Raw genomic sequence first — 10228 nt, 5'->3', positions numbered from 1 at the left:
TATGAGATTTTTAGCCAAACTTTTAAGAAAGTAATGAGAAAGTAGCTCAAATGTATCAGATAATAATTAAAAATAATGCAATTTTAAGTTACATTTGAGCTTTTTTGGTCAATTGCATGAAAAAAAAGTCCAATTTAGGAAGTTTTAGGTGAAATATGTGAGTAATTAAATCAAAAATAGGAAATAAAACCAAAGTTTGCAACAGGAAGCTCATTTGTCACATAACTCACATTTGTTCACGTATTTTCTGCTCCTCCTCGCAGGTCTGGGTGTTCAAAGTCCAAAAAGCAATTATGGTTATTTATTTTCCTGCTGATTTATAGAGGTGTTCATTAATCTGAGAGGACGGTGAAACACAGCAGCTGTAAATCTTCCTCTCTCCTCTTCATCGAGGTGAGAACGTTAGATAAGAGGACTCGGAGGCCTCGGGGAAGAGGAGAACTGGAGATGTGCGGCGCATATTTTGATAAGTGAGTAGGAACATTCCTGCCATTCTGCAGCCAACGCCCTTCCTCCTCTTCCTCCTCTTCTTCTTAAAGCCTCCACTTGAGATGCAGAAACACTTAGATGTGTTTATGATCCTGCTGCAGAGGATAAATCCCACAAATACCTGACCTAAGAATAGCAACAGCGCCGAGTGAAAGGAAGGAGAAATACAGGAAATCTAAACCATTTAGTGTCCATCTGTAGTCCTTTAGTGTCCATCTGTAGTCCTTTAGTGTCCATCTGTAGTCCTTTAGTGTCCATCTGTAGTCCTTTAGTCTCTCTGTAGTCCTTTAGTGTCCATCTGTAGTCCTTTAGTGTCCATCTGTAGTCCTTTAGTGTCCATCTGTAGTCCTTTAGTGTCCATCTGTAGTCCTTTAGTCTCTCTGTAGTCCTTTAGTGTCCATCTGTAGTCCTTTAGTGTCCATCTGTAGTCCTTTAGTGTCCATCTGTAGTCCTTTAGTGTCTCTGTAGTCCTTTAGTCTCTCTGTACTCCTTTAGTCTCTCTGTACTCCTTTAGTCTCTCTGTAGTCCTTTAGTCTCTCTGTAGTCCTTTAGTGTCCATCTGTAGTCCTTTAGTGTCTCTGTAGTCCTTTAGTGTCTCTGTAGTCCTTTAGTGTCTCTGTAGTCCTTTAGTCTCTCTGTGGTCCTTTAGTGTCTCTGTAGTCCTTTAGTCTCTCTGTAGTCCTTTAGTCTCTCTGTAGTCCTTTAGTGTCTCTGTAGTCCTTTAGTCTCTCTGTAGTCCTTTAGTGTCTCTGTAGTCCTTTAGTCTCTCTGTAGTCCTTTAGTGTCTCTGTAGTCCTTTAGTCTCTCTGTAGTCCTTTAGTGTCTCTGTAGTCCTTTAGTGTCTCTGTAGTCCTTTAGTCTCTCTGTAGTCCTTTAGTGTCTCTGTAGTCCTTTAGTGTCTCTGTAGTCCTTTAGTGTCTCTGTAGTCCTTTAGTCTCTCTGTAGTCCTTTAGTCTCTCTGTAGTCCTTTAGTCTCTCTGTAGTCCTTTAGTGTCTCTGTAGTCCTTTAGTCTCTCTGTAGTCCTTTAGTGTCTCTGTAGTCCTTTAGTCTCTCTGTAGTCCTTTAGTGTCTCTGTAATCCTTTAGTGTCTCTGTAGTCCTTTAGTCTCTCTGTAGTCCTTTAGTGTCTCTGTAGTCCTTTAGTCTCTCTGTAGTCCTTTAGTGTCTCTGTAGTCCTTTAGTCTCTCTGTAGTCCTTTAGTGTCTCTGTAGTCCTTTAGTCTCTCTGTAGTCCTTTAGTGTCTCTGTAGTCCTTTAGTCTCTCTGTAGTCCTTTAGTGTCTCTGTAGTCCTTTAGTCTCTCTGTAGTCCTTTAGTCTCTCTGTACTCCTTTAGTCTCTCTGTAGTCCTTTAGTCTCTCTGTAGTCCTTTAGTGTCTCTGTAGTCCTTTAGTCTCTCTGTAGTCCTTTAGTCTCTCTGTAGTCCTTTAGTCTCTCTGTATTCCTTTAGTGTCTCTGTAGTCCTTTAGTGTCTCTGTAGTCCTTTAGTGTCTCTGTAGTCCTTTAGTGTCTCTGTAGTCCTTTAGTCTCTCTGTAGTCCTTTAGTGTCTCTGTAGTCCTTTAGTGTCTCTGTAGTCCTTTAGTCTCTCTGTAGTCCTTTAGTCTCTCTGTAGTCCTTTAGTGTCTCTGTAGTCCTTTAGTGTCTCTGTAGTCCTTTAGTGTCTCTGTAGTCCTTTAGTCTCTCTGTAGTCCTTTAGTGTCTCTGTAGTCCTTTAGTCTCTCTGTAGTCCTTTAGTGTCTCTGTAGTCCTTTAGTCTCTCTGTACTCCTTTAGTCTCTCTGTAGTCCTTTAGTCTCTCTGTAGTCCTTTAGTGTCTCTGTAGTCCTTTAGTGTCTCTGTAGTCCTTTAGTGTCTCTGTAGTCCTTTAGTCTCTCTGTAGTCCTTTAGTGTCTCTGTAGTCCTTTAGTCTCTCTGTAGTCCTTTAGTCTCTCTGTAGTCCTTTAGTGTCTCTGTAGTCCTTTAGTCTCTCTGTACTCCTTTAGTGTCTCTGTAGTCCTTTAGTCTCTCTGTAGTCCTTTAGTGTCTCTGTAGTCCTTTAGTGTCTCTGTAGTCCTTTAGTCTCTCTGTGGTCCTTTAGTGTCTCTGTAGTCCTTTAGTCTCTCTGTAGTCCTTTAGTCTCTCTGTAGTCCTTTAGTGTCTCTGTAGTCCTTTAGTCTCTCTGTACTCCTTTAGTGTCTCTGTAGTCCTTTAGTCTCTCTGTAGTCCTTTAGTCTCTCTGTAGTCCTTTAGTGTCTCTGTAGTCCTTTAGTCTCTCTGTAGTCCTTTAGTGTCTCTGTAGTCCTTTAGTGTCTCTGTAGTCCTTTAGTGTCTCTGTAGTCCTTTAGTCTCTCTGTAGTCCTTTAGTCTCTCTGTAGTCCTTTAGTGTCTCTGTAGTCCTTTAGTCTCTCTGTAGTCCTTTAGTGTCTCTGTAGTCCTTTAGTGTCTCTGTAGTCCTTTAGTGTCTCTGTAGTCCTTTAGTCTCTCTGTAGTCCTTTAGTCTCTCTGTAGTCCTTTAGTCTCTCTGTAGTCCTTTAGTGTCTCTGTAGTCCTTTAGTGTCTCTGTAGTCCTTTAGTGTCTCTGTAGTCCTTTAGTCTCTCTGTGGTCCTTTAGTGTCTCTGTAGTCCTTTAGTCTCTCTGTAGTCCTTTAGTCTCTCTGTACTCCTTTAGTGTCTCTGTAGTCCTTTAGTCTCTCTGTAGTCCTTTAGTGTCTCTGTAGTCCTTTAGTGTCTCTGTAGTCCTTTAGTCTCTCTGTGGTCCTTTAGTGTCTCTGTAGTCCTTTAGTCTCTCTGTAGTCCTTTAGTCTCTCTGTAGTCCTTTAGTGTCTCTGTAGTCCTTTAGTCTCTCTGTAGTCCTTTAGTGTCTCTGTAGTCCTTTAGTCTCTCTGTAGTCCTTTAGTCTCTCTGTAGTCCTTTAGTGTCTCTGTAGTCCTTTAGTCTCTCTGTAGTCCTTTAGTGTCTCTGTAGTCCTTTAGTGTCTCTGTAGTCCTTTAGTGTCTCTGTAGTCCTTTAGTGTCTCTGTAGTCCTTTAGTGTCTCTGTAGTCCTTTAGTCTCTCTGTAGTCCTTTAGTCTCTCTGTAGTCCTTTAGTCTCTCTGTGGTCCTTTAGTGTCTCTGTAGTCCTTTAGTGTCTCTGTAGTCCTTTAGTCTCTCTGTAGTCCTTTAGTCTCTCTGTAGTCCTTTAGTCTCTCTGTAGTCCTTTAGTCTCTCTGTGGTCCTTTAGTGTCTCTGTAGTCCTTTAGTCTCTCTGTAGTCCTTTAGTCTCTCTGTAGTCCTTTAGTGTCTCTGTAGTCCTTTAGTCTCTCTGTACTCCTTTAGTGTCTCTGTAGTCCTTTAGTCTCTCTGTACTCCTTTAGTCTCTGTAGTCCTTTAGTGTCTCTGTAGTCCTTTAGTCTCTCTGTAGTCCTTTAGTGTCTCTGTAGTCCTTTAGTGTCTCTGTAGTCCTTTAGTGTCTCTGTAGTCCTTTAGTGTCTCTGTAGTCCTTTAGTGTCTCTGTAGTCCTTTAGTCTCTCTGTAGTCCTTTAGTCTCTCTGTAGTCCTTTAGTCTCTCTGTGGTCCTTTAGTGTCTCTGTAGTCCTTTAGTGTCTCTGTAGTCCTTTAGTCTCTCTGTAGTCCTTTAGTCTCTCTGTAGTCCTTTAGTGTCTCTGTAGTCCTTTAGTCTCTCTGTGGTCCTTTAGTGTCTCTGTAGTCCTTTAGTCTCTCTGTGGTCCTTTAGTGTCTCTGTGGTCCTTTAAAGTGTATGTGTATGTGTATGTGTAAGTGTAGCTGGTCCATACGTGTGTCTTTGATGAACATTTTGCAGATGAAAGTCAGAGAGGCCCCTGACACTTTGGGCCCCGAGGCCAGTTCTTCATCCGTCCACGCAAACCCCTGACGTAGACGTAGAGAGATCCAGTGTCCCTGTTAGTGTGCAGGGATTCAGCACTTGTCTCTCAGTGCTCAGAACAGAGGGACCTCAAATGAGTCTGAAGCGTCAGTGAATGTTGAAGGCGTTAAAGGGCCGAGCGCCTCGTGTCTGTACCTGCTGTTGGACAGGCTGTTTTACCCTTGGTAACGAGGCGTCTTATCTGCAGTACCTCGGATCCCTGTGGCACATTCCTGCTGCTGTCAGTGGAAACACTGTCCTGGATTCTCAGGTGGAACCCCGGTGAGTTCCTGCAGGACCATCAGTGATTTCAAACCTCCAAACCGAACGTCTCTTTGGGCGGGGAAAGCGGAGCGTCGGACCGATCCTGACGGGGGAACCTGCAGGAATGCTGGAAGGTCATCCGGCGTTCAGGAAATGAAAGGTTGATTTACAGTCCTTCTTTGATTTCTCTTACCTGGCCTTCAGACTCCTCCGTGTTTCCTGGGAAAACGCACTGACCTTCCTCCAGGTTTTAGTCCAATTAATCTTCCCTTTGGCTTTCCTAATGCTCTGTGGGAACGTCGTGACGGGAACGTGACGGCGTTGGTTTGGAGAAACTCTGTGTCTGGTAACATCCTTGGTGTAGGAGAAGCTGGCTGTAAATTAAAAGACGTGCATGCATTTGGTTTGCAGCTTACGGAGGAAATCCCAGCGTCGAATCGGAGGAAGCTGTGTTTTTATTGGCACAAAGTTCTGTGTGTGATTCGAAGAACGTTGCATCTTTACTTTGCAGAAAGCTCCGTTTAATTTGGTTGTGTGCAGAAAATAAAGCCTGTCTGGAAATGTCCTCTCTTTTAAACTGGAACTCAGCCTTTGTAAATGCTTATTGTAATATATGCTATAACTCTGTCAGGGACTCCTGTCAGCTCACCTGATACCTGTCACTACACACAGTGCTAATTATTCCCAGCCTGTCTGCAGGTCCCATGCAGTCTGGCTCTGGGATCTGCAGAGGCTTCCCTCGGGGCGACAGGTACTGTACCTTGTCTGAATCTGTGAGAGCATGATGGATGATCGCTCAGCTCTCCTCGTCCTGAAACAAAGTACATCTGCTCCTCCTCGCCCCGTAAATCAGCAGCACCAGCACACCGAGTCCAGCGTTCAAACACAGGTACTGTTTGAGCTGGCAGACTTTACCACAGCGTGTTCACCACAGGTAAGAGAGCAGTGCTCCCTCCTCACTCAATCATCATCCCAGGACTCTTTAAAGTAGAGACACCACATACTGATATACACCTGAACATCAGCAGGAGAGGACTCTTTAAAGTAGAGACTCTACATACTGATATACACCTGAACATCAGCAGGAGAGGACTCTTTAAAGTAGAGACTCTACATACTGATATACACCTGAACATCAGCAGGAGAGGACTCTTTAAAGTAGAGACACTACATACTGATATACACCTGAACATCAGCAGGAGAGGACTCTTTAAAGTAGAGACTCTACATACTGATATACACCTGAACATCAGCAGGAGAGGACTCTTTAAAGTAGAGACACTACATACTGATATACACCTGAACATCAGCAGGAGAGGACTCTTTAAAGTAGAGACGCTACATACTGATATACACCTGAACATCAGCAGGAGAGGACTCTTTAAAGTAGAGACACTACATACTGATATACACCTGAACATCAGCAGGAGAGGACTCTTTAAAGTAGAGACTCTACATACTGATATACACCTGAACATCAGCAGGAGAGGACTCTTTAAAGTAGAGACACTACATACTGATATACACCTGAACATCAGCAGGAGAGGACTCTTTAAAGTAGAGACTCTACATACTGATATACACCTGAACATCAGCAGGAGAGGACTCTTTAAAGTAGAGACACTGCATACTGATATACACCTGAACATCAGCAGGAGAGGACTCTTTAAAGTAGAGACACTACATACTGATATACACCTAAACATCAGCAGGAGAGGACTCTTTAAAGTAGAGACACTACATACTGATATACACCTGAACATCAGCAGGAGAGGACTCTTTAAAGTAGAGACACTACATACTGATATACACCTGAACATCAGCAGGAGAGGACTCTTTAAAGTAGAGACTCTACATACTGATATACACCTGAACATCAGCAGGAGAGGACTCTTTAAAGTAGAGACTCTACATACTGACATACACCTGAACATCAGCAGGAGAGGACTCTTTAAAGTAGAGACACTACATACTGATATACACCTGAACATCAGCAGGAGAGGACTCTTTAATGTAGAGACTCTACATACTGATATACACCTGAACATCAACAGGAGAGGACTCTTTAAAGTAGAGACACTACATACTGATATACACCTGAACATCAGCAGGAGAGGACTCTTTAAAGTAGAGACTCTACATACTGATATACACCTGAACATCAACAGGAGAGGACTCTTTAAAGTAGAGACACTACATACTGATATACACCTGAACACCAGCAGGAGAGGACTCTTTAAAGTAGAGAACATCAGCAGGAGAGGACTCTTTAAAGTAGAGACTCTACATACTGATATACACCTGAACATCAACAGGAGAGGACTCTTTAAAGTAGAGACACTACATACTGATATACACCTGAACATCAGCAGGAGAGGACTCTTTAAAGTAGAGACTACATACTGATATACACCTGAACACCAGCAGGAGAGGACTCTTTAAAGTAGAGAACATCAGCAGGAGAGGACTCTTTAAAGTAGAGACTCTACATACTGATATACACCTGAACATCAACAGGAGAGGACTCTTTAAAGTAGAGACACTACATACTGATAAACACCTGAACACCAGCAGGAGAGGACTCTTTAAAGTAGAGAACATCAGCAGGAGAGGACTCTTTAAAGCTGATTGTGGGGGAAACCGAATGAAGGCTCTGTAGTAATCAGTGTTGATATTCCCCAGGGTGGGCTGGGGGGGTGAACCTCTGTGTGTTCCCTCTCAGGAACACAAAGGCTCCTAACAGGACTAATTAGACGTAAGAAACTCTCAGTGGGACTCCAGGGGTCAAGTGTTTGACCTCCGGGGTCACACCCTGCATGATTGACGAGCGCGCCATTAGCAATTAGCATTTCAGGAATTCTGAGTTGGTTCTAAAGGGAGGTGAAGTGAGCTGCGAGACATCCATCACGTATTATTGCCCTTTCAGAATAAAGCGTCAGCCGGAGACATGCTGCTGTGATGACTTAATCCGACAGCTGAAGAGTCAAGGGTTAGCTGCCACTCAGGAAACTGATGGACAGATTCCTGATTAGAACCACGTCAGAAATGGACTGTCCTGCTGATGTTCAGGTGTATATCAGTATGTAGCGTCTCTACTTTAAAGAGTCCTCTCCTGCTGATGTTCAGGTGTCTATCAGTATGTAGCGTCTCTACTTTAAAGAGTCCTCTCCTGCTGATGTTCAGGTGTATATCAGTATGTAGCGTCTCTACTTTAAAGAGTCCTCTCCTGCTGATGTTCAGGTGTATATCAGTATGTAGTGTCTCTACTTTAAAGAGTCCTCTCCTGCTGATGTTCAGGTATATATCAGTATGTAGCGTCTCTACTTTAAAGAGTCCTCTCCTGCTGATGTTCAGGTGTCTATCAGTATGTAGAGTCTCTACTTTAAAGAGTCCTCTCCTGCTGAAGTTCAGGTGTATATCAGTATGTAGCGTCTCTACTTTAAAGAGTCCTCTCCTGCTGATGTTCAGGTATATATCAGTATGTAGCGTCTCTACTTTAAAGAGTCCTCTCCTGCTGATGTTCAGGTGTCTATCAGTATGTAGCGTCTCTACTTTAAAGAGTCCTCTCCTGCTGATGTTCAGGTGTATATCAGTATGTAGCGTCTCTACTTTAAAGAGTCCTCTCCTGCTGATGTTCAGGTGTATATCAGTATGTAGTGTCTCTACTCGAAAGAGTCCTCTCTTGCTGATGTTCAGGTGTCTATCAGTATGTAGTGTCTCTACTTTAAAGAGTCCTCTCCTGCTGATGTTCAGGTGTCTATCAGTATGTAGTGTCTCTACTCGAAAGAGTCCTCTCCTGCTGATGTTCAGGTGTCTATCAGTATGTAGTGTCTCTACTTTAAAGAGTCCTCTCCTGCTGATGTTCAGGTGTATATCAGTATGTAGTGTCTTTACTTTAAAGAGTCCTCTCCTGCTGATGTTCAGGTGTATATCAGTATGTAGTGTCTCTACTTTAAAGAGTCCTCTCCTGCTGATGTTCAGGTGTATATCAGTATGTAGTGTCTCTACTTTAAAGAGTCCTCTCCTGCTGATGTTCAGGTGTATATCAGTATGTAGCGTCTCTACTTTAAAGAGTCCTCTCCTGCTGATGTTCAGGTGTATATCAGTATGTAGTGTCTCTACTTTAAAGAGTCCTCTCCTGCTGATGTTCAGGTGTATATCAGTATGTAGTGTCTCTACTTTAAAGAGTCCTCTCCTGCTGATGTTCAGGTGTATATCAGTATGTAGCGTCTCTACTTTAAAGAGTCCTCTCCTGCTGAATTTCAGGTGTATATCAGTATGTAGTGTCTCTACTTTAAAGAGTCCTCTCCTGCTGATGTTCAGGTGTATATCAGTATGTATTGTCTCTACTTTAAAGAGTCCTCTCCTGCTGATGTTCAGGTGTATATCAGTATGTAGCGTCTCTACTTTAAAGAGTCCTCTCCTGCTGATGTTCAGGTGTATATCAGTATGTAGTGTCTCTACTTTAAAGAGTCCTCTCCTGCTGATGTTCAGGTGTATATCAGTATGTAGAGTCTCTACTTTAAAGAGTCCTCTCCTGCTGATGATCAGGTGTATATCAGTATGTAGAGTCTCTACTTTAAAGAGTCCTCTCCTGCTGATGTTCAGGTGTATATCAGTATGTAGTGTCTCTACTTTAAAGAGTCCTCTCCTGCTGATGTTCAGGTGTATATCAGTATGTAGAGTCTCTACTTTAAAGAGTCCTCTCCTGCTGATGTTCAGGTGTATATCAGTATGTAGTGTCTCTACTTTAAAGAGTCCTCTCCTGCTGATGTTCAGGTGTATATCAGTATGTAGAGTCTCTACTTTAAAGAGTCCTCTCCTGCTGATGTTCAGGTGTATATCAGTATGTAGTGTCTCTACTTTAAAGAGTCCTCTCCTGCTGATATTCAGGTGTATATCAGTAGAGTCTCTACTTTAAAGAGTCCTCTCCTGCTGATGTTCAGGTGTATATCAGTATGTAGCGTCTCTACTTTAAAGAGTCCTCTCCTGCTGATGTTCAGGTGTATATCAGTATGTAGAGTCTCTACTTTAAAGAGTCCTCTCCTGCTGATGTTCAGGTGTATATCAGTATGTAGAGTCTCTACTTTAAAGAGTCCTCTCCTGCTGATGTTCAGGTGTATATCAGTATGTAGAGTCTCTACTTTAAAGAGTCCTCTCCTGCTGATGTTCAGGTGTATATCAGTATGTAGAGTCTCTACTTTAAAGAGTCCTCTCCTGCTGATGTTCAGGTGTATATCAGTATGTAGAGTCTCTACTTTAAAGAGTCCTCTCCTGCTGATGTTCAGGTGTATATCAGTATGTAGTGTCTCTACTTTAAAGAGTCCTCTCCTGCTGATGTTCAGGTGTCTCTACTCTGACCATGCTTTAATGTCCTTTATGTGTCAAAGCTAGCGAAATAAACTCAATTAAAGCTTAAGGTCCTGCGTAAAAACCTTCTAAATGTCATCAAATGTGTGTAAAACCATTAGAAAAATACTCTGAATAAAAGCTGAGATCACAAAGTTTCTCAAGATACATAATAAGCAAGCATTTGACGGAAACATGTGAAGTTCTCTGCCTCATCTGAAGGGAATTTAAGCCAATTGTTTGCTAATTAATGTCCAAATAATTCAGTATGTTTGATGTCAAATCAGCC

Source organism: Eleginops maclovinus, chromosome 24 (genome assembly GCF_036324505.1).
Source record: "Eleginops maclovinus isolate JMC-PN-2008 ecotype Puerto Natales chromosome 24, JC_Emac_rtc_rv5, whole genome shotgun sequence".
NCBI classification, from domain to species: domain Eukaryota; kingdom Metazoa; phylum Chordata; class Actinopteri; order Perciformes; family Eleginopidae; genus Eleginops; species Eleginops maclovinus.
The sequence above is the reverse complement of the archived record's forward strand: the minus strand, read 5'-3'. Positions refer to the sequence as shown.